The following is a 25,955-nucleotide window of genomic DNA, read 5'->3' as shown; positions in this document are numbered from 1 at the left end:
TGCGGAATTGGGGAGGGTGGAAAGAAGCGAGGCCTGCTGCAGACTGCGGGTCTCAGACAGCCCCACCCCCACACCCAGACTTTCTGGCTGAGCGGGACCATTCCAGCCCCGCCCTGACAGCTTTCCCTGGAAGCAGAGAACAGAACTTTGACCCCTGCTAACGGCCTGAGGGCAGGCTTACCCAACCCAGCTCCGCCCAGAACGAGAGCTGATAACAGGACTCAAAATCAACACCATAGCTTGAAAATTCTCTGCACATGACTGTGTTTTTCAATGTGTAGTTCATAACACTTTAATAACATGGGAAATAAATTTAGTAGCCATACTACTTATATAGCTGATAACAATATTTTAAATGTAGAATAATTAATAAAGTGAATCATAGTAATTGCAAGAACTATATAAGTATGTAAAAATTGCTTCATGACACTTTTGCTTCCCATGTGTATGTTTGCATGTGTGTATATGGGGAAGGCCCACTTCATATTTACTGTAAGTGAAATTACTTTTGTGGGTAACAGTCAAGAAAATTTAAAAGCCGTTGCATCAAAGAGTGATAGCAGGTTGAATTAGATATTGTGTCCACTTAGAATTAGACTACTGTACCAAAGCCAAGAGTTCATGGAATGGAAATAAACTGATGTTCATTCTCAAGGGTTTTTTTCTTAGAAAGGATTGCTCCACCACTTATTCTTAAGCATGATTTAGTCTAACCATGCTATTTATGTACCTCAGATACTTAAAGAGACTATTTTAAGTGCTGCTTTGAAATTAAGCAAGTTACAACTTCAATACAGTAATCTTTAGACTAGTTATAAAGATCTTGGAAGTGTAATCATGCTTCATATATTTTCACCACTATCAAGATTAAAGTCAAATACTAGGAAAATCCCCAGAGCCCAAGAGGAAAGCAGAGGGAAGCAAGTTTATCTCAGTTCCTAGTCAAGGGTTCTAGAATGTCTTAGCTGATTCAATGTTTTTTATTATAAAGATACAGAATTGAAGAGCAGGAAGGGTCTTATATATTTGGAAAGAATAATTAGACTATGAAAGATGGGCAAATCAAAGTCAATAATAAAAGCACATAAAGTTTATGGAAAGGAGTTTATAAGAAAAGAGAAGTTAATAAATTTGGAAAAATTAATAATTTAGGGTCTTACATAGACACGAAAACACATTTCAAAATAAAAGATACAGCTAAGATTTGAAAATATAATAGTTACTTGAGGCTGCAATCACATATTTACTTTTTATTCAACAAATATTAAAGTCTAAATTTAAGAATCCCTGGGGAGGATAAAAGATAGAGATTCTAACTTTAAGAAATTTTTTGTAGAAATACTATAAAATATAAGCCAAGTGTACATAATACCAATGAAGTCCAGCTACCTATAGTCTAGTCTGTGTCAATATAGCGTTCAAAGAAACACCACTCAGTCCAACATCCAACAAGCATTTGAAGGGCATTTTGATTTTTTGCTATATTTTTTAAAATACAAAAATAATTTATTATAAAATACATTATACAGTTCATTATAAGTGATAAAAACATATGAAATCTCTTTCTTCTTTCTTTGCTCCAGTGAACATTCTAATGGTCAAATTTCACTTCTTTTCGATGAAATCTCCGTAACCTTACCCTGCACCAAACACATACTGTTTGCAATCTGTTGATCTCATCTTTAGATCTATTAATTTATTTTTCTGACAGAGACTGTCTGTAGTTACCTATTTAAATCTATTAAGATAGTGCCTTCTATTTCTTTCTCTCTTAACCAGCACCTCAGTTCTGCATATAGCACAGAGCTAAGATTTAAGCTGACAAGGAAGATATTCCTAATAATTAGAGGTCAGCAGTAAAGCTATAAATATTTACATATATTTACTATCTCATGTAAAAAATAAAGAAAATATAATATGGAAAATAATATAAGAAAATCATCTATTAATATAAATTGAGAACACTGGGGAGAAAGATAGGTTGGGAGAAAGACAATTCACTTAGTGCCAGGTGCATTAGTATGAGTTGTTGGTAAGACTCAAAATGGATATTTCCAAATGAAGACCTTCAAATTTTGGATGGAAACTTCAGAGAAAGGCCATGGTTGAGGTAAAATAAACATTTAAGGACAGGGGAGTACTACCAACACCACAAATTGTATGATATTGCAAAGGCTGAGGGTTTTGCTGCTGGGGAGCCAAGTCTTAGGGTAGATTCCTGGGAAACAACTCTGTTAAGTGAGTAAGAAAAGAATGATCCAGGTTACAGATGTCAAGAAGAAAAGATGCCTCTGAATAATTGTGTGCCAGGTAAAGGATATTAGGAAATAACAGATATCACAAAGAGATCAAGAAATCCAACGAAGTGAAAGACCTATTTGATTTTTATACTGTGAGGTTATTTATGTGCTATAGGTTAAACTTCCACTGAAACATGTAAGAAATAGTATTAGAAAGCTGTCCTGGTCCTAGAATATAAGCTACTTACTAGAACTAAAATAAAACTCACAGTATAGGAATATACATACTCTATTAATGTACTTGGGGAGTTTTATGTGTGCTTGCTTGTATGCTTTGTTTTGTTTTGGTTTTTTAAATTAAGATGGTATATAAAGAATCGAGTCCACAAAATTGCTCCAGAATAAGTTTGCTTAGGAGATAACATGAGGAATTACTGCTTTGAATAAAATATATCTTAGTAAATATTTCCTAGAAAGGAATGAAGGAGAGATAGGGATCACTTTATTCTTTTGAATTTAACCAAGGATGAATAAACATAATCAATTCAACATTACATGGTGCATCAAAAAAGAATAATTGACAAAGATTATCCATTGTCTTTAAGTTTTTCCCCTTTTCCCTACTGTTCTTTAATGTGAATTAACGAGTAGCAGAAATTGACAAAACATTGTGCTATTTAATGTATAATTTTATATTGATTCTAATTTATGGAAGACTTCACATAAGCAACAAAATAATTTTTTTTCTAAAAATATCACTTCTTCAGCTTGTTAAACCAGTGACCCCTTAAGGTTGTCAGATGTACTTTCAGAAAATAAATATAGCTGAATAACTGTCATCAGGTATCTAACATTTAAGGAATAAAAAATTAGCATTTGTTAAATTTCCTTTACTACACTGAGGCATATTATGAGACAAGATAAGGAGGGAGGGTAATAAAGACCCTGCAGCTGGAAACCTACTATAGAAAACTCTTTTTCTCATTTTTTCTCTACCTACCTGCCAGTTAACTCAGTTAGAGTAAATTTTAAGCTTAATCCAGGTAACATTAAAATGCGCAGTTGACTCAAAAATATTTATCTTTAGTAAATAAAGTGACTGGCCAAACTAGAAAGCGAAAAGTTCACTACTTTGGATCAGGCAACTTAAACGTGTTCTATAAATGACTCTTTTTTATGTTAAAAAATAATTACATTTCTTTTTATTACCTTATGTGCTGTGTTATTTGCATTTATAAAAAGTTAACTTTTGTGAATAAATGATGTATTTATAGCTAAAATGGTTATATGATACATTCTCATAGCTTATTTACTCTTTTGGAAATTAATATTGTTTTTAATAAGAAAATCTTAATTGTATACATTTAGGAGGTATGATGCGTTATGTGTATACAATGTGGAATGATTAGATCAAACTAATTATTATAGCATAGGCTGTTATAACTATAAGGTATTTTATGTAAGCCTCATGGTAACCTCAAAGCAAAGCCTATAGTAGTTGCACAAAACATAAAAAGAAAGGATTCAAAGCATATCACTACAGAAAACTACCAAACCACAAAGACAGAAAGAGAGAAAGAAAGAATCTACAAAAAATCCAGAAGACAAAATACAAAATGGCAGTAGCAAGTCCTTACCTATCAATAATTGCCTTGAATGTAAATGTATTAAATTCTCTAGTCAAAAGACATACAGTGGCTAAATTGATTTAAAAAAAAAAAAGAAAGACCTAACTATATGCTGCCTACAAAAGACTCACTTTACTAGTGAGGAAATACATAGACTGAAAGTAAAAGGATGAGAAAGGATACTCCATGCCAATGAAAGCGAAAAGAGAACATGGATAGCTATACTTACATCAGACAAATATTTGTATTGTTATTTTTAAGAATATCATCTTGTAATTTTTTCTTCTTCTTTTTTAAAATCTTTGCTCTTACAATGTTAAACTTCGAGCTCCTACTTGTTCACTTTGACATCAATTCACACTCTCTAAACTTGGTTTTTGCCTCAATGGGATCAACCTTTCCAAGTTTATAACTATCTTACTGCATTGACTTTATAATGCATCCCTCTGTTGACTTTTTCTGCATCCCTCTGTTTCTTTGGAGATCAGATCCATCAACTATAGTTTCAGTTTACAATGCATCTACTTAAAAAAAAAATTCTACTAGTACCAGCTCTGCTTTAGTAATTACTCTCCTATTTCATTTTTATTAGTTTTCTAATACTTACCAAATCTAAATGATTGCAATAGCTATATCTAAAATGTAATAATTTGAAATCATTGTTTCTTCTCACTGAGATATCATGATTATAGCAATATTCTGTTGCTATTTTTAAAAGGTATATAAACCTGCCCTGTGTATTCCATACATCTTGAGTGATTCTTGATTTAAACTTTAGGTGGCATAAACAATTAAGTACTTTTATTAAAACTTGATAGCTAAGAATACAATGTCTGTGTAACCAGAAAGAAGATTTTAATTTTGTTTTCAAGCTAATATAATAATATTAGCTTGAAATTGTGTAGTAATAATCCTTATTTTATCAATTATCCATATTTTATCCTTATTTTATCAATTTTTCCTTCAGCTAGCATAAAGTTATTTTATTACTTTCAAATGCTATGTGTTATGGAATAAATTTTCTTTTGCTTCAGAAAAAAGTATTGATTCAAATAAAAAAGTACTCAACTTCTCTGCAAATAATGCATCATCTTTCTTTGTGACCTTAACTTTACAGAAGTGACTTAAGAAATAATAGCTACAAGTAAAATTGCCATACTTAACCCTTCTACCAAAAGTCCCAAACATTTTACTCTTCTAGATAAATTATGAAAGTAAATAATGTATGAAAATAGCATCAGTTTTTAAAAATTAATTAATTAATTTACCCATTCAGTAAAACATTATGAAGCATTTCCAAATAATCTAACAAATAGATGTGCAATCACATGCTGAGAAAGTGGCCTGTATGAAATGATGCTGGCTCTATGAGACCTTTTTTTCTTAAAATCTTGATTCGTTCTTAAAGAGGAAAATAGGAAAGCCATCTCTTCCACTAAAAATCAATGGTGGAACTAGATCTATGGAGTGAGCTTATTACCTTAGCAAAGCTATCCCAATTACATTTCTTTTCACAAAAAGCATATTCATAACTATTTTAAAAATCTGTAACACAAGTATACCAGTAAGAAAGGTTAAAAAAGAGTAGGATCATATCATATTACCCAGGATTCTTTCAGCTGTAAGCATGAAAACACAGTTCATATTAGGCTGAATAGACATAATGAAATGTTAATGGTAGAGATCAGGCTGTAGAATCATAGTGCCAAGATTAATGTCCTGGCTCCTCTTGTGATACCCTGAATTAGTGACTTATTGTGGCAAACACTATGATGTATTACCTAGATTCTTCATCAATGAAGGATTTGATGTTCTAACTGTGGAGAGTGCCACAGTTCTATCCCTAAATTATCAGTACCTTCCAGGCTTGCCTCAGCTGAACAGATCTGCCTCATCTAAAGTCATACCCTCTTCCCAAAATGGCCCACATCTAAGAACCGATCAAGCAGGATATACAGAATCAATCTTGAGTTCCAACAGGGCGTCTCTAAAGTATCCTTATAGCCTAAGGGGTCTTGGAGGCTCTTCCAGTGCTGTCTTTAGGCCTGTGCTGCAGTTCAACTTCTCTCTCTTCCCTCTCTGCTTCCTCTTCTTCCTTTCCATAGGTGTTGGTCTCAAGAGCACTCCTTAAAAAACACCCTGTATGAGTAAATGTGGTGTATTTTTTTCCATTCTTGTGATACTTTACTTAGAAGAATGGTTTTTAGTTCCATACAGGTTGTTACAAAAGAATAGTAGATCATCATTTTTTATACCATGGAGTACTCCATGGTATACATACACTACATTTTTTTAATCCACTCATGTAGATTGATGGGCATTTGAGCTGTTTCCACATATAGAAGTAAAACTCAATGGAAATCAAGTAGATGGGAAGGAGGAGGAGGGGATGAATAAAAATAGGTACAATGCACACTATGTGGGTGAAGGACACACTTATAACTTTGACTCAAACTGTACAAAAGCAAATTATGTAACCAAAACATGTGTACCCCAATAATATTCTGAAATATATATATATATTAAAAAAAATACCACCCTGTATGCTAAACTCTAGATTAGAGACTCCTTCCTGAGAAATCCAATCTGTAACACTTACACTCTCTGAGCTTCTGTTTTCCAACTACAAAAAGAAAATAATATTTTCTTTTAACAATTCTCACTAATTGTTATGAAATTTCACTGAGAATGTTCACAGAATATACTCAACCTAGTGAGTTACATATATAGTAAGTAGTCTATAAATTTTACCTGTGGTGATCATGATTTGAATAATTGGGAAAAAGAAATTAGGATGAACAAATATGGTTTGGATGCAGCATTCCAGATGATGTCACTGCCTTCTGTCACGTTCTTGCTCTCTCTATTTATATACATATTACTATGAGCAGCCACATTTTCTCAGTTAGACTTGTGTGTTTGCCTCATTTGCACTTGTTATCAACTAGCACCATCCACATGGCAGGAGGAGACCAGAAGTGACCTGAATGACAAAATAAATCTCTTCTTTCTTCGCTCTTTAGAAGGTATAAATTTTAGAAATGCACTTTGATTTTAAGGTCTGGCCTGGATCAAATAATGTTATTTATTACCCCCTAACCTTTATCCACCCTTCAGGCCAAAATGACACTGAATGATTATTTAGAGTAGTTAAAATTTTACTGAAAGTTAAACTTTGGTCCTTTTAAAATGTGCCTCTTCCAGGAAAAGTCAATTCTTCATACGGTTTAAAAGATGAATGAAACTTTATTTTTTGAGATACTTTCCTGAGAATAAACACTGACAGAAAGAGAGCAAAGAAGAAAGAAATGAAGAACAATACAGAGGAGAGCTAGAAATTGGGGAAAGAAAAAAAGAACGCAAAAGCTTAAAAATTCCAAAGTTACATGCCTTCTATTTTCATCACAGCGTCAACATAAATTTTTGAACATGAATAAGCCCTTCCTTAATATTGACATCAAAAAGGATAATAACATTATATAGTACGGGAATACAACCTATTCATGATATGCTTATCTCCGTATCTGTTGGCTATTTGGAAAACAGCCAGTGAAATATTGTAAGAAAATGAAGAAAAAATAAACAGCAAAGTATTAATAGCCCTTTCCCTCCCTTACTCCCTATCTACTAACTACCTGAGAAGGATTCAGAATCGATTTCTTCCACTAAGCCGTGGACCCAGAGGAGAACTCCATCCTGCTGAAGGATGGGCATTTCCTAAAGATAAGTGTTGGATATGATGAGGCTGAAAGCACTATTTCTGGCCAAAAGAAGTCAAATTTGCCTTAACAAACTCTCTTTTCACAATCAAAAATTCCTAACTTGCAAAATATTTTGATCTTGAAGTATGGTCCTTTGGCTTTCCACTTCGGTAAATAATGGAATTTAGCTAGCCTAGCAAAATAGAGCAGCCTCAGGGAAAAGTCTTTATTCCATTCACAGTCTTTCTGAGCAACCATAGTACTCCATTCATTTTTTTGTGTGTTTGCCTCTTGTCCTGAATTTTAATCTACCTAGATAGATAAGCCTGCCTTTCTTCTTTTATAATTTATTTCTTTTTTATTCTTAATTATAAAAACTATTAAACATAATTAGGATGCTAGAAGAAACTGATTAAAATAATTACAATCCAACTGCCCTAATGTAATTCTTCCATTCATTTGAGTATATTATGTTCTGGCCATTTTCTTCTCCAGTGCAATTGTTTTTGTCACTGCATGACATTTGTATCCTTCTTTTTTTCACTTAACACCTTACAATAAGAATTTACTTGTGTATTTGCAAAGCCTTCATGCCCATTTTTGAATGGCTGCAAGTATTCTACCAAGTAAATGTATTATTATTGTCCTAATCCCCTGTTATAGAACAGTTTTCCCAAATTCACAATTCTAATACATACACATATAGCTTTGCCACTTAGTATCGAAGTCTAATAAGATATTGCTAAACAAAATAAAGAGCCTCTTCAAACTTGACAGTGAACTGGAGGAGAAAAACTGTATGTAAAGTAAGGTTCCTAACTTCAGGTCACATTTTCTTTTAAGGTGAAAGCACAGTGGTCAGAGATACTGTGACACATGCTCAAATGTTGCTTGTCATCAGTCTGACTGCAAACTATGCTCCTCTCTTCTGTAGCTTGCCTCTTGCTGTCTCTGAAGAAGCTTCCCTTAGCCTGATGTTGCTCTTCTCTATGGCACTTGGCCTCCAATGATGAGCACATATAAGACCCACAGCTTACTTCAATGCTACATGCTTCTCTAAAAGCTTGGAAAATAATCATAAGTGAATTACAACACAGATATTTTAAACTATCACATTAAATATGGCTTCTTTAATAATCCAAAGACCCAATTTCTTCTATTGAATTTATGAAGGCTATGTAATTTGTTACTAAACTCTCAGTTTGGTTCATTTTGATGGAAGAAACACAATCACATCTGATCAGCATGCCTATTCTCAGTGAGGAAGGGTTTGAGTATCACCTCCTTCTGTTATAATTCAAGAACCTATCTCTCCAAGGTCTAGAAAGAGTCAACCATTTTTCTTTTACACTAATGTAGTCCTATCCTCCAAGTACCATTCTGCTGCCAATAGATTGGCTTTGGATTCCAGGGTAATCGTCAGAAGATAGTAAACACCGCTTTCAGTCTTAGGAGTATGGTTCCAAAAAGAAATAAATAATGCAAAATTAAATCTCAAGACATTCTCAAAGGTCTGCGTTACTGAATATCAAATATTAATAACTCCATATATGAAACTTAACAGTGCAATCTATCTGGAACTGCATCAAGCTTTGTTCTGCTTCTATTTCATATTCTTTAGCCATGAGGTGAGAAGAAAGTGTGACTCTACAATTCTTTATATGTCTGCCAGCCTCTCCATGTAATTGTTCAAATACCCCAAAAGGAACACTGAATAAGCATATGATAATACTCAATCATGACAGGTGTGTATGGAGGTGTGATTGTGCATTTAAGAACACATGTATATACTGTACTAGCAACCTAGTCTGTGGAGAAAGACTTGTTTAAAAAAAATTAAATTACTGAAAAGAACTCCGCTTCTTAGGAAGATTCCTCATTGTTTAAACTTTAGATGCCCTTAATTCAAATGATCACTCAAAGACTTTCCAAGAACAAATAGACTCCAAAGTTAAATTTAAAACCCTACTTTTGGAAAAGAAAAAACTGCTTTCAACTTTATTTTGAAGGTTTGCTTTTATATCTTTGACTGCTATTCTTGAGAATATTTCAAATATAACAACAATAATAAAATATTCTGCTAGACTGATGCTCTTGAATGCAGATATTTTAAAAATTTGAAGTTTCCAAGTGAATAGCTATCTGGGAACATTTACTAGAAGTGATAAAAGCTACATAATTTCAATCAAGAGTGTTAGGAATTTCAATATATTAGAATGTTTAAAAGTGATATTCACTCTCTTGTACACTTGAGAACCAATTGAGTTAAACACAATTCTTAGGTTCGTTGATTATTCTGTCGTCAATGAAACATTTAAGGCAGATAAAGGCTACACTCTGCCAAAATCTTGCTGCCAAATTATAATTTAAGCACATCTCAAACCAAAGTTTGCCCTACATTTATTTTTACCATACAGACATTTATTAGACAATATTAGCAAGCAAGTACCAAGACAATCATATACCTTGTTCTTTATACCAGACGAAGAGTCACATTTTGATTATTTTATTGGTTCTGACCACTACCGTGTATGAAAGATTCAAAAAGGCAAACTAGCTGGTGCTTTAGAGGAGGGATTTTGTTACAGTTATATTTAACATCATGCATCGAGCATCTTCCACATTTGTTGCTAATCATAAAATTGTTTGGGGATTTACTTTGGAGTATAGCCCTTAAGGATATATGCTTTATGCCTAGAAGAATTATTTGTCTCTTTCATGTAGTAGTGGGTTGTGTCTCTAAGGTATTTTAGCCATTCACATATATAAGATACTATTGATTTCACAAATGAAAGTCCATTTCTAACATTTGTTGTACTAATTGGCACAGCCTTGGCTTTTGATTGAGATGTGGATTACAAAAGCAATTTTTATAGGCACTTTTGAATTAAATAGAATGCTTGAAATCTATTTTTGAATTGTGATACCTATTTAAGGTAACTGCACATGCCTAAGATATTTCTAAAACTAATGATATATATATGATATTACATTGCTTATGCTAAAACAATTTATGTAATTTGCAGACATTGTAACTGTAGAGATCATCCAGCATCTCTACCAGTGTCATGGCGCAACAAAGAATGCTCCAGACCACTATCTCCGGCAGAAAGAGAAGAGACTCTTCATTTCAAAAAGCTCTTGAACCTCTCCAAATCTCTGTATTATAGGGAAAGGTATATGTGTTTACAATAAAGAATGTATAAATAAAATCTTTGGTGTCATATAGTAAGCACACTGTTCCAAACAAGTCTATATCTTGTTATTTCCTTGTTTTTCCTTAAGGTCATAAAGAAAAGGGCAGGGACCCAACACCAGTCATGCTTCCATGCATTCCAAAGCCTGTGTGTGCAGCCACCAGATAACAATCATATCCCAACTCCTGTTTGCAGGACTGTCAGATATCCACTTTTCTCACAGTCCCTTTCCCAGGCCTTTATGCCTTTTCTATTATCCTCTACAGTAACAACAAGACTGAGGTGAGAGATGGGATGTTTTAACGTCTAATGAGATGCAACACTTGTGGGAAAAGTTCAAGTTCTGCCATAGCAGGAATCCAGCATTTAAAAAATGAAGATCAGAGCTGAGTTGTTTAACTATTTGTAAGAAGAAATGAGTCAGAAGAAAAGAGGGCATATAGTCATTACTAGAAGTCTAAAAGTTAAATGGAGCAGTTCCAGGTACTCTATCTGTGCAGAAGAAAAATCCAAAGGAATTGTCCACATGATTAGATAATGTAAGCATAGTTATCAAACTAAATATTTGAGAGAATATATTTGATATTTACTGTGACTATGTAATATACTGGTAAAACCTACTTTGATAATTTTCATGGTCACAACAAAACTGACCGTTTTTTACAGTATGTAAATTTTGGAGAATTCATTAATCACCATTTTAAAAAGTGATTTAAATGGTGGAGGACACCTAGAATGGTGTATTTAAAATAGCTAGATATATTGTTGATTTGGAAGATAGATATTGATTCCTCTGGACTCATTTCTATGCAGAAATGAAATAACTATATCAGCAGTTTCCCTCATGTTCCTGAAAAGCAAATAAATTCTGTGATAATCTTACCAGCTGATTGCTGATTTATTCATTCACTTATTTTCAAAAGATTTATTGAGTTTCAATGACATTCAATGAACCGGAAAATACTGAAATCATACAATTTGAAAAGTTTTGGCACAGGGATAGATCCATGAAATCATCAACAAAATCAAGATAATAAGCATATCAATCACCCGCAAAGTTTACTGTTACACTACATATTCTATCCTTACCATTGCTCTCTACCAACCATACCCCTAGACAGCAACTGATTTGTTTTCTTCATAAGTGTTAGTTTTCATTTTCTAGAATTTTATATAAATGGAAGTATACAATATTTAATTTTTATCCAACATCTTGCATTCATAATAATTATTTTGAGATCCATCCATGTTGTTGTATGTAACACTGGTTCATTTCTTTTGATTGTTAAGTAGTATTCTATTGTATGTATATGCCGTACTATGTTTATTATTCATCTGTTAATGAGCATTTTAGCTGTTTTCAGTTTGTTATTATTATAAATAAACTACTATGTCCATCTACGTACAAGTGTTTTTATGGACATTACTGTCATTTCTTGAGTAAATACCTTTAAGAGGAAGCAGTGGTTCATATTTTACATGTATGTTTATCTTTGTATGAAACTGTTAAAATATATTCTATAGTACTTGTACTCTTCTACATCTCTACTAGAAATATATAAGAGTCCAGTTGTTTTAAATTTTTGACAAAATTTATCAGTCTTTTTAATTTTGGCAGTACTAATGAGTATTTTTGAGTATTTCATTAAGGATTTAATTTTCATTTCCCTAATGACTAATAGTGTTAAGTAAGCATCATTTTCTCTATATATTTGCCTCTGGATATCTCATTTGGTAAAATGTCTGTTCATATTTTTCTCCCATTTTGGAGGAGGGTGTTTGTTTATTATGATTGTATTTTAGAGTTCTGGATTTATCCTTTTTAGATATATCATATACAGACATGTTCTCTTAGTCTATGTGTAGTGTATTATTCACCTAATAGTGTTTTCTTGAATTACAGAGGTTATTAACTTAAATGATATTTATTATGAGTTGTATTTCAATGTTATAGCTAAGAAATCTTTGTACCATGAGGTCAGAAATATTTTTTTCCTAGTTTTTTTCCTAGATGTTTTATAGTTTAAGGTTTTGCATTTAGCTCAGTGATCCATATGTGTTCGATATCTGGACATTGTGTTTACTTCCATTGGTCTATTGTCTATCATTTTTTTATTACTCTCTTTAGCTCTTTTATTATTATTTTTTTGCTCTTTTTAAACTTCAAAATATTGAGGTGGTACAAATATTTTTGTTACATGAATACCTTTTATAATGCTTTAGTCAGGCTTTTAGTGTGCCCATCACCTGAATAGTGTTCATTGTACCCAATAGGTAAGTTTTTACTGCTCCCCCTTTCCCCTTCCCTCCTCTTGATTTCCAATGACCTTTACAAACCCTTGTGCCCGTGCATTCCCATCAACTAGTTCCCAGTTATTAGAGAGTACATGTGGTGTTTGTTTTCCCATTCTTGAGATACTTCACTTAGGATAATGGTCTTCAATTCCATCCAAGTTGCTATAAAAGACATTATTTCATTCCTTTTTATGTCTGAGTAGTACTCCATGGTGTGTGTATGTGTGTGTGTGTGTGTGTGTGTGTGTGTGTGTGTATCTAAAATGCATTTTCTTAATCCACTCCTAAATTGATAGACACTCGAGTTGATTCAACAGCTTTGCAATTGTAAATTGTGCTGCAATAAACATTAGTGTGCAGGTGTCTTTTTGACAAAATGACTTATTTTCCTTTGGGTAGATACCCAGAAGTGGGATTGCTGGGTTAAGTGATGTCTGCATTTGTTTCTCTGAGGAATATCCATACTGTTTTTCATACTGTTAGACATTGTACCAATTTGTAGTCCCACCAACAGTGTATAAGCATTCCTTTCTCCCTGCCTCCACACCAGCGTCTGTTGTTTTGGGACTTTTTAATAAAGGTCATTCTGACAGGGGTAAGATGATATCTCACTGTGGTTTCAATTTGCATTTCCCTGTTGATTAGTGATGTTGAACATTTTTTCATGTTTGTTGGCCATTTATATATCTTCTTTTGAAAAACTTCTGTTCATATCTTTTGTCCTCTTTTTAATGAGGTTGTTTCTTTTTTTCTTACTTATTTGTTTGACTTCTTTGTATATTCTGGATATTAGCCCTTTATTGGATGTACAGTTGTAAATATTTTCTCCTAATCTGTAGGTTGTCAATTTGCTCTGATGCTGATTATTATTTTTATTATTTTTTGCTGTGCAGACAAAGTATACTACAAGGCTATAGCAACCAAAACAGCACGGTACTATGTACAGACATAGACCAATGGAATAGAATAGAGAACTCAGGTATAAAATCATCTACCTACAACCAACTGATCTTCGACAAAGCAGGCAGCAAGCTACACTGGGGAAAGGAAACTCTATTCAATAAGTGGTACTAAAAAAACTACATAGCTACATAGAGAAGAATTAACCCCTGTTTCTTGCCATATAGAAAAATTAATTCAAGATGGATAAAAAAAATTTGTATGCCCACATATGGAAGCTGTTAATTACTTTCAACAAATAATAGCATCACTATATTTTTAAAACTATTCCTGATACAAAACAAAAGATAAATGAAATAAGACCTCTAGTTTAATTTTTGTATTTACATCTTACTAAAAGAGACATAATATTTTTAAATGCTTATTTTCTATTGCACATGCCAAAAAACAAGTGGCTTTAAAAGTGTTTTCTCAACTCTATGTTTGTAGTTCAACAACATCCAATGTTTCTGTTTAATTTCACTACTGAGTATAAATTTGGAACTTCAACCTAGTATTTACTAATTATCCACTACCCTGACATGTAATTTTAAAAAATAATTTGAATTTCTAAATCACTTCAAAACCTAATGGAACTCAAATGCTATTACAGCTGAAGCCACTTAATAGTGCCTTGTTAATAAAGACAATCTAGTTAAATTAGGCACTTTCAGTGAACATATTTTATCTTGGCCACTTGATGTAATCCAAAATAATAATAATGGCTAATAAGTACAGCTTGATAACAGGGACATTTTTTACATTAACCATTTGCCTAAGCTGTTGGGATTTTACCACTTCAGAGTTAATAACAGTCACTGATTTGAGAGATTCTATTATGAATTCTGATTTCTGGTTTAAAAAAGGAGAAAATAAGCACCCATGATGCAGTGAGATCAGCATCACTTAACTATGTATAAGAAATTATATTCAACAATGTATACTCATTATACCCTTTACTAGAAAGTTAAATAGAGATCCTTCTTGTAATAGGTCATGGCTCTTTTTAAATTTGTTTTGTTAATGATCAAAATTAAAATATGAGAAACTCTCATTAACATTACATTTCATGAATAAAACACTTTGTAAACTGTAAAATATTATTGTCATCAAGTTTAAGCTCCTTCTAGACAAAGTACTACAGAGTTACAGAACAGCTAGCAATTTCAGAAAGTAATCATAAACATTTAAAAATGCTGTATTTTTAGAGTTAGTATTTATTTCTATCCATCTCTTCAAAGATATTTACTGGTGCATCCAGCAATTTTCTATCTAAACAGTGTGATGCTTCATGCTAGTGTCTTTTATACAGTTTGTATAAGAAGAATAAGGGAGACATTCCACTTACAGATCAAAAGGTTTGATGAGTAACATAATGGATAACATAATGGCCTATTAGTTTACTTGTTTCTATAATTCTTGAGCAGCAAAACCAACTGTACATCTAACCCTTTACCAGAATTCACTCTTCATTCATTCATTTAATACTTGTCAAATACCTACCATGTGTCAAATATTATGCTACTTTTCATTAACATAAATATGAGTTGTTCCAGATTTTTCACTGTCAAGTTGGCATTAACCACAATTCTACATTCTTTCCTGCAAAGGAAATGCTGAACACTACATTTGTCACACTTCTTTTATACTACTATTCTGAGTTAGAACTACCAATGAAGGGTTCTCTAATGATATCTTTAGGAGAAAAATAAACTATTTTTCTATAATTGCACCTGTGTGTAAGTATTAAAGATCATCTACAGTGGCTTCTCCTGACTTTCAGAGGTCTTTCTGGAAATCCTTATTGTGAGCAGACAGCTAACATAACAAGTAGTGACCTCCCTTAGATTCCAAGTTTGGAATGGTGGGGTCTTCCAAAAAAAAAAATCATCCATCATGGTGGTATAGGTGGCTGGCAGCATTGGAAGAAACTTGCCAGCAATTCTTATACTTGAGAATATATTGAACATGGTCTTTCTAATCTTATGCCTTAAACTTTTCAGTGCTGGTATAAGTTTATTATTCCTGGTTTAAATAATTTTTTCTACTTCTGCTTTTAGCCAAGATGGATCAATCTAAGATGAATTTGCTCCCTCACCTGAAACCAATTTAAAAAACACTAGATACAATATAAAACATATTTTTTCAATGATGCAGTTTCAGATAATCTAAAGCAATAATCCTTTATTGAGGAGACTGAAAACAAACTTGGTTCTATGTTTGCCTTATCTTACTTTCTAGGGAGAAAGTAAGATACTTTCCCGCCATACTGCAGGAAAGGGAGCACAGTTGGAGCCTGTGGTCTTCCTGAGGTGAGACCTTAGGGAGGTTAATAGGGAGTTAAGTGTCCACAAAGGCCTTGATGACTTCAGTTTGCAAGATAGCTTACCAAAGAGGAGAGACCTGCAAGAAGAGGCTGCTCCAGAGATTTGTAGAAGATCCATTTGGAGTCTTCAGATTAGTACTGTGTGAGAAAACTATCTAAGAACTATCTGAAAGGAGCATGTAAAACTATCTTCAAAACTTACAGAGAAGTGGGAGTAGTTTACATTTCTACCACCCTGAGTGGAAAAATCTTATAATTCACAGGACTTGTATAGATTACTCAGAGTGGCATTTTCTCAATAGGGAGACATTAGAAATAAAAGCATTAGAATAAAGGCTACTCTAGTCCCATCCAACAAAGTTTACAAGCAAGTAACAAAAGGATGACACTGTTTTCAAATCACTTAATAGTACTGTAGAACAAAACCCAAAAATATTTATGGAAATACAAAAATATCCAACACATAACAAGGCAACATTTACAATGTCTGATATTGAATAAAACACATCATAAAGTTAACCAAGAATGTAAAACAAAGGCTCATATGCTGAAAATTACAAAACATTAATGAAAGGAAATAAAGGAGTTTTAAATAAGGGGAAAGACATCTGTGTTCATGGATTGAAGAAATTAATATTGTTAAAACATCTGTACTATCCAAAGAAATCTGCAGATTCAATGATATTCCCATTAGAATTCCAATATATTTCTTACAGAAATAGAAAAAATTCATATGGAACAACAAAAAACATTGAAAAGACAAAGCAAACTTGAGAAAGAAGTAGAAGATCTCACACTTCGAATTTTCAGAATATATTATGCAGTTATAGTAAATAAAACAATATAGAGCTGACATAAAGTCAGACATTTAGACCAGTGAAAGAGAATAGAGAGCCCAGAAATAAAACCATCTATATCCAGTCATACATCTCTTAATGATGGGGATACATTCTAAGAAATGCATGATTTGGCAATTTTCTTATTGTACAAGCATCATTTAGTGTACTAAACAAACCTACTACACACCTAAGCTATGTGGTGTAATCTCTTACTCATAGGCAACGAACCTATGTAGCATATTACTGTACTGAATATGGTAGGCAGTTGTGGCACATTGGTAAGTATTTGTATATTTAAACAAATCTAAATATAAAAAAGATATGTTAAAATTATGGTATTATAGTCTTATGGGACCATCATCATATACGTAGTCCATCCTTGACCAAAATGTCATCATGCAACATATGACTGTACAATTAACTAATCTTCAATGAGAGTGTCTACTATATATAATGGGGAAAGGATACTCTCTTCACCAAATGCTGTTGAGAAAACTGGATAACCACACGTAAAATAATGAAATTGAACTGTATACCACACACAAAAATCAACTTAAAATGGGTGAAAGACTTAAATGTAAGATCCCAAATTGTAAAACTTCTAGAAGAAAAATAGGAGAAAGCCTTCTTGGCAATGGTCTTTGCAATGATTTTTTAGACATGATACCAAGGTCATAGTCCATAAATGACACCAAAAGCACAGAATAGAAAAGAAAAAATAGGCAGGTGGGATTACATCAAACTAAAATGCTTCTATTCAGCAAAGGAAACAATCAATAGAGTGAAATGGTAACCTATGATTTCGGAGATAATGTTTGCAAACTATATATTTGATAAGGCATTAATCTCCAAAATATATAAGGAACTCCTTCAAATCAATAGCAAAATAAGTAAATAAATAACTTAATTAAAATGGATTAAGGACTTGGACAGATGTTTCTTCAAAGAAGCTATAAAAATTGCCAACAAATATGCAAAAAGATATTCAACATCATTAATTATCAGATAAATGGAAATTAAAACCATAATAAAATACCAGGTCATACCCATTAGGATGGCGATTACTAAAGAGACAAAAGACAAAAAGGATTGGGTAAGATGTGGATAAACTGCAAGGAACCTTTGAACACCATTTGTGGGAATAAAAAAATGGTGTAGCACCTATGAAAAACAGTATGGAAGTTCCTCAAAAATAGAAATAGAACTACCATATGATATAACGTCTCACTTCTGGGTATATATCTAAAAGAATTGAAATCAGGATCTCAAAGAGACATTTGCACTCCAATTTTTACTGCAGCATTATTCATAATAGCCAATATATGAAAATAATGTGTTGATTGACAGATGAATGGACAAATAGAATGTGGCATATATTTTCAATGAAATAGTTAAAAAATAACCTGCCATTTGCCAAAATATGGATGAACCTGGAGGACATTATGCTAATTAGAATAAGCCAGAGAAGGGCAAATATTGTTTGATTCCAACACTTATGATGAATCTATCATAGTCTCACAGTACCAGATAATACAATAGTGGTTGCCAGGAACTAGAAGATGAGGGAAATGGAGAGTTGTTCGATGAGAATAAATTTTTAGTTGTGCTAGATGAATAGGTTCTAAACACCTACTGTACAACATAAGGACTATAGTTAACAATACAGTATTGTACGCTTCAAAATTTGTTGAGAAGGTAAATGTCTTATTAGGTCTTTTTACCACAATAAAAAGGGGACACAAAGAAACTTTGGAAAGTGTTGAGTGTATCCATTACCCTGATTGTGGTGATAGTATCATGGGTGTTTGTATATATCCAAACTCAACAAATTGTAGACATTAAATATAATGTCTACAACAAATTGTAGACATTAAATATGTGCAGCTTTTGTATATCAAATTATACCTCAATAAAACTAAACTGAGCTAAATAAATTTAAACCAAAAATATAATTTACCATGCATGCAAAAACAAAATAAAAGCAATAAAGTATTATCCATGGGCCATAATGAGGAGAGCAAAAAGACACAAATGTCTGCTCTCACTGTGTCTTTTTAAGATTATTCTGGAGGTTCTATCCTTTGTACTAAGGCAAAAGGGAAAATGAACATGAAGATTGGAAAGACTATACACTTTATAGCTCCATAAAATTGAGAAAGTATGTCTCTTGACTAAAAAATTTTCTTCTGTTTTACTGATTGAACTTTTACTAATAGAGACTCAAATAACCTTAGTAATATAGAAATTCCATATCTTTACTTGTATATAGTGTAATTTATCATAGCAATAGTCTCAACAGCATGAACTTAGCAACTAGTTTCTAAAAGTGAATGGCTCAATAAGGAGAAGTAAGTAGCTTAGAATAGCTGACATGAAGGGGAAGAGGACAGTATAGAAAAATATAAGCCTATGTAGATGAATATGAAACAAATCATGAGCAACTTTTTTTTTAACCAAGACAGACTTTTGGTATTAAGGAATCATACAGAGTGTTTATAGGAGAGCAAGATGAGGGTGTATATCAAGACACAAGTGGGAAGATTAATGGTAGTTCAGACACTTTTGATTATGGCAAATTCAACTCCAATTTTCTTAGGTAAATAAATAAATGAACAAACAAATAAATTTATGGGCTCATACAATTAAGTGAAGTTGTTCAGTTAAATTGTTCCTTGATCTAGAAACTCAAATGATGTTTCTAGATAAGATTTCTCTACATTCATTTCCTCTTATGTCCTCCAGGTTGACTTCTTTCTTAGTGTCTATTTAAATATTGAGATGATCTACCAGAATTTTCAATTCTATATCTTCCAAGACAAAATCCCAGTGGAAGGCCTATGTTTCCTTTTCATCTGTCCTAGCAGACATTTATTTGAGTCTTTGTAGTTTTGATTAGGCCACAAGTCCAAGAATTAATTATTCAGGCCAAGAGAATGAAATGTCCTGATTTTCTGATTTGCATACACACCATATAGCTACTCCTGTCACCATGAGGTTGAATGAGAAAGTGAAGGCACAAAAAGAAATTTGGGTATTGTTAGCAGGGAAAATTAAATTAAATATAACTGGCAAAAAAAACTAAAAGAAAAATAAAAGCAGCTTAAAAATGTATGATGAGCTCATATAAAAATATATTTGTAGTTTCAGAGATAGTTATCTGTGGGATTTCCTTGGCTCAGTGTTTTCAGTATTCTCTGACAAATATTATCTCACAATTATTTACTGAGTGTCCACTGAGAGCTAATCATTTTGCTAGGCACTAAAAAGTCTAAATCAAACAAAGTGTGGTTTCTGTCCTTAATCAGTTTATAGCTTTATCTAGGATATAAGCAAGCTTGATAAGTGATACAAGAAAAGTGTGCAAGGAGTCATAGAAGCCCACAGGAAGGGCTTCAAATTCTTTTTAGGAGTTTGGGTTAATATTGCTTGAACCAAATTTGGAAAGAGCAGGAGTTTACTCAAATGAAACAGGATTACACAAGTGGGACAAAGAAGAACATCAATAAAGAGAGATCTACAGGAAAAGAGACAAGAAAATAGAAAAAAATCTTGGCACATTAAGGGCACTGACTGCAGAGAATAATGGAGTGTGGAAACATGGGAATAAAAAAAGGCTAGGTAGGTAGATGGGGAGCATATCAATAAGGATATTGTGTATGAAACTAAGAAGTTTGAACCTTATGCAAAAAATATTATGGACATACCAAGGTATTAAAGAGAGAAATGAGCTAAACTTACAAGAAATATGGGATTATGTAAAGCAGCCAAATATAAGAATCATGGGCTTTCCTGAGGGTAAAGAAGAGAACACAGAAGGTCTGGAAAACCTATTCAAATGAATAATTGAGGAAAACTTCCCTGGTCTTATGAAAGATTTAGACATCCAGGTACAAGAAGCTCAACAAACATCTGGGAGATTCACTGTGAAGAGGCAATTATGCTGAAACATAGTCAACATGAAGGATGAACTCCTGCTAGCCATGAGGTGAAAACATCAAGTAACTTACCAAGGAAAACCCATCAGGCTAATGGCAGCCTTCTCAACTGAGATCTTACAAGGCAGAAAGGATCGAGACCCCATCTTCAGTTTTTTTAAACAGAATAAATACCATCTTAGAATTGTTTATCCTGCAAAACTAAGCGTTATATATGAAGAAGAAATAAAAACTTTCCCAGGCAAGCAAACACTGAAGAAATTTTTTAAGACCAGACCTGCCCTGAAGGAAACACTCAAAACCACATTATACATGGATCAGCACAATGGACATCAACCAGTATAAAACCACCCAAAATCTAAAGCTCAGAGCTCATATAAAACAATAGCACAAGAGCTAAAACAAATCAATAAGGTATTACCCAAGAGGACGTACAGAGCAGCATCTCACATATTAATTGTATCAATCAACATGAATGGAAAAAACACTTGACAAAATCCAGCACCCTTTCATAATAAAGACCTTCAACAAATTAGGCATAGAAGGAACAAATTTAAGCAAATAAGCAAGAAGAAAACAAACAATTCCATTAAAAAGTGAGCAAAAGATATGAATAGAAGCTTTTCAAAGAAAAGATAGAAAAATGGCCAATAAACATATGAAAAAAAAATGCTCAACATCACTAATCATTAGGGAAATGCAAATTAAAATCATAGTGAGATATCGCCTTACTCTTATCAGAATGACTTTTGCTGAAAACCCAAGGACAGTAGATGCTGGCATGGATGCAGAGAGAAAGGAATACTTATACACTGTTGATGGTATTGCAAAAGAGTGCAATCCCTATGGAAAACAGTAAGGAGATTTCCCAAAGAACTAAAAGTAGACCTACCATTTGATCCAGCAATCCCACTACTGGATATTACCTAAAGGAAAATAAGTCATTTTATCAAAAAGACACCTGTACTCAAATGTTTATCCCAGTACAACTCACAATTGCAAAAGTGTGGAATCAACACAGTGTCCATAAATTCATTAGTGAATTAACAAATGTGGTATGTGCATACTCTGGAATACTACTCAGCCATTAAGAAGGATAAACTAAGGGCTTTTGCAACAATTTGGAAGGACCTGAAGACCATTATCCTAAGTGAAGTATCTCGAGAATGGAAAAACAAACACCACATGTACTTGCTCTTAAGTTGGAACTAACCAGTGAGTGCATTTCTGCACAGAGGGAAGTAAAACTGAGTGGAAGTCAAGTAGAGTAGAAAGGGTAGGAGGAGATGGACAAAACCTAACTAATTGTTTGTAGGCAAAATTCACTGTAGGCAAAAACCTACAATTAATACTATCTAGAAGATGGGCATACTTATAACCCTGATTCAAGCATAAGAAAATCAATACATGTAATCAAAACCATTCGTACCCCCAGGATATTTTGAATTTGAAAAAAAATAATTCTATGACCATTTTGAGTTAAAAAAAATGTTTAAACACCAGGCACGGTGGCTCACGATTGTAATCCTAGCACTCTGGGTGGCCGAGGCGGGTGGATTGCTCGAGGTCAGGAGTTCGAAACCAGCCTGAACAAGAGCAAGACCCGTCTCTACTATAAATAGAAAGAAATTAATTGGCCAACTAATATATATAGAAAAAATTAGCCAGGCATGGTGACGCATGCCTGTAGTCCTAGCTTCTCGGGAGGTTGAGGCAGCAGGATTGCTTGAGCCCAGGAGTTTGAGGTTGCTGTGAGCTAGGCTGACGCCATGGCACTCACTCTAGCTGGGGCAACAAAGCAAGACTTTGTCTCAAAAAAAATAAAAATAAAAAAGGTTTAAAAACAAAGGGAAAAGATACAGTTAATGCTGCATTATAGAAAGTCTTTTCTGACAATGACAAGAAAGATAGATTGGAGGAGTGTCATAGTGTCAACGTGGAGAATCCCTACAAGACTCTGGTAATAATTGAGATGAGTAATGATAAGAGCTAAAATAATGAATATTAGGCCACTGAGCAATTATTAAGGTAAAAGCTAGTATTTTCCAAACGAAAATTGAGGCTTTGGAAATTTTTGTCTGAATAGGATTATAAAATGCATGAGACAGTGAAAAGGAATGATATATGGTGATTCTAAGTTTTACGTCTTGTAAGAATGATGAAAAATGATGCTATTTATAAAAAAAATCAAATATATTATTTTTATGCTGCATTTATGACAGAATCTGGAAGCCTAGCAATGGTGACAAGTTTCAATTATTTCCTTAAAAGTCATATATTTTCCTGTCCTTGTAATAAGTTCCTAGGATTTATCTTTTACTAAGTTAAATGCCTATTTAAGCCTGGAAAACTTCACTCACATAAAGCTCCAGCCTAGGAGCTGAATTTCTGTCATGAGAACTAGAGTATTCCTAAGGGATGGCAGATCAGAGAAATTAATTTTTATTTTTATCAGTATATTTTTTTTAATATTTTGCTGTAAGTAGACAAACATAATGGTATCAGCAGAATCTAAGTTACAAAGGCCTAAAACGCTAATGGAGACTGATCTTTCAATAAATTTAAAGAAAGAATTAAGTGAAAGAGTTTGAGAGCTATTATCAAGTTGTGAATGGGATTTGGAGAGGTTGTCATTTTCAGGATATGGGATATCTAGGAATGCACACATGAATAAAGTGATAGGAAGTATGGGAGAGAAAACTATTGAAAATATATGAGAGATAAGGTAATTAAAGGAAAAAAATTTTTCGTCAGTATAGAGCAGTCAAAAGACATAGATGATATTACAGAAAAATGTTGAGATAAAGTTAAAGGAAATTGTAATGATTCATTTTGATTGTCTTTAATTTTATTAATTAAAAAGAAGTCAAGGTCATCCAGCTCTATATTTTTCTAACAAAGGGTCCTGAGAAGCTAAGAATATGAAGTTAGGAACATGATTACATTAACAGGGAAAATGTTCTGCATTTTGCTTAACAAAATCTCTTTTACTAATCTGCCTTAACTGCAATGTATTTGGGGGAAAAAAACCTTTGTGTTCCGGTTGACTCAAGATCAATATGAGCCACAATGTTGATATGGCAGCTAATAGATGATTGAGTACAATAGTTCAAAGCAAGACTCTAGAAAAAGAAGGTATTCGTCCAACTGACCTTTATATTGTTCAGGACACAACTGGAGGCTGATGTTTGGTGTTGGGCTCTGCAATTTTCTCAAATTTTTTCCCTTGTGATCCTAGTAATATGCTTCTTGTAAAAAGTTTGGAAAATGAATAAAAATACAAAAATAATAAAAATATGATATAATTCTACCAACTTTAGATGACTATTAACAATACAGAATATTTCTTCCAGTCTTTTCTTTATGCACACAATAATATAGAGATAAATTTAGAAATTTAGAAAATTTAAATTTGACGTAAAATTAGGACCTAATTACTAAACTACGTTAACGATTAAATCACTAAAGCTGGTGAAGGTGACATGTGCCTGAAATTCCAACTATTCGGGAGGCTAAGGAGGGAGAACTACTTGAGCTCAAAAGTTTGAAGACAGTCTGGGGAACATAGCAGGACACTAATCTCAAAAAAAATCTTAAAAATTATTAAATCATTCAAATTATTCTTCAATCATTTTCTTTGTTGCATTTGGAGCTACTAGGTGGGTATTTTCTTTACAATAATCCAAAATGATGTGTTCAAGGGCACTTGTTATAGAATGGATAGTGTCTCAGAGAAAAATTCAGGTCTACAACTCCTAGTAGACAAAAAGTTGCTATAGTTTTTAAGTGAGAATACTTCCTTTTCTTAATCAAGATTTGAAAGAAAAACTTTAGAGTTAAGTTTCAGTCAGGATATCTATACGTATGTAGGTATGTACGCATAAGAACTTACATGCTGTACAGCTTTATAATTACAGTTTTATTGGTTATTCATTTATTTAATGTTTTAATTATAAAGCTATAATGCATGATATCCTTTCACTGTTGAATCCGCTTTCTATGAATAGGCCTTATGTTTTCTTTAATCTTTATAAAGTTTTATACATAAAATTAACAAAAAATACACTATTCTTCTATTTTTTTGTTGGTAACAAATAGGATACATTATTTTTAAAGAAATAAAGGCATTTTGTCTATTAATATAATTACAATTTTACATACATAAAGTATATAACATTGTATTTTATTTTATATGTATATAATCTCTAGTAATACTCATTTATAAGGTTAACAATGATTATTTTCTTTCTTTTTGGGTTTTTTGTTTTCTTTCTTTTCTCATTGCCAATTATTATTATTATTTCTTTTGCTTTTTGGGGGGTTGGGGAATATAATTGGTTTTTGTTACATGGATGAATTGCATAGTGCTGAAGTCAGGGCTTCTAATGTCCCAAGTACTAGAATAGTATACATTGTACCCAACAGATAGGTTTTTCTTTCTCACCCCCATCCAATCCTCTCCCATTCTTAGTTTCCAATGTCCGTTATATCACTTTTTGACCATATATACCATTGTTTAGCTCCCACCTATAAGTGAGAACATGCGGTATTTGTTTCCATTCCTGAAATACTCTAAATGAGATAATGATATGCAGTTCCATCTAAGCTGCTACTCGCTTAAAATTTTTTGTTAAAAGTAGAAAATTATTGTAATAATCTAATTGAGAGATGGTTATGGCTTGGAATGTGGGGTTTGTAGGTGAGAATGAGAGAAATGGACATACCAAGATAAATGTTGGAGATAGAGGTAGGTATACTCAATAGGGCTAAGTGATATACTGAATAAAGGAGTGGGGGAAAATGTAGATTCTAGAATGACTTTCAGTTTTCCAGCATGAGCGTCTGAATAGTGATT

This window comes from Microcebus murinus, chromosome 1 (assembly GCF_040939455.1).
Source record: "Microcebus murinus isolate Inina chromosome 1, M.murinus_Inina_mat1.0, whole genome shotgun sequence".
Classification (NCBI taxonomy): Eukaryota; Metazoa; Chordata; class Mammalia; order Primates; family Cheirogaleidae; genus Microcebus; species Microcebus murinus.
This window is presented reverse-complemented; position numbering follows the sequence as displayed.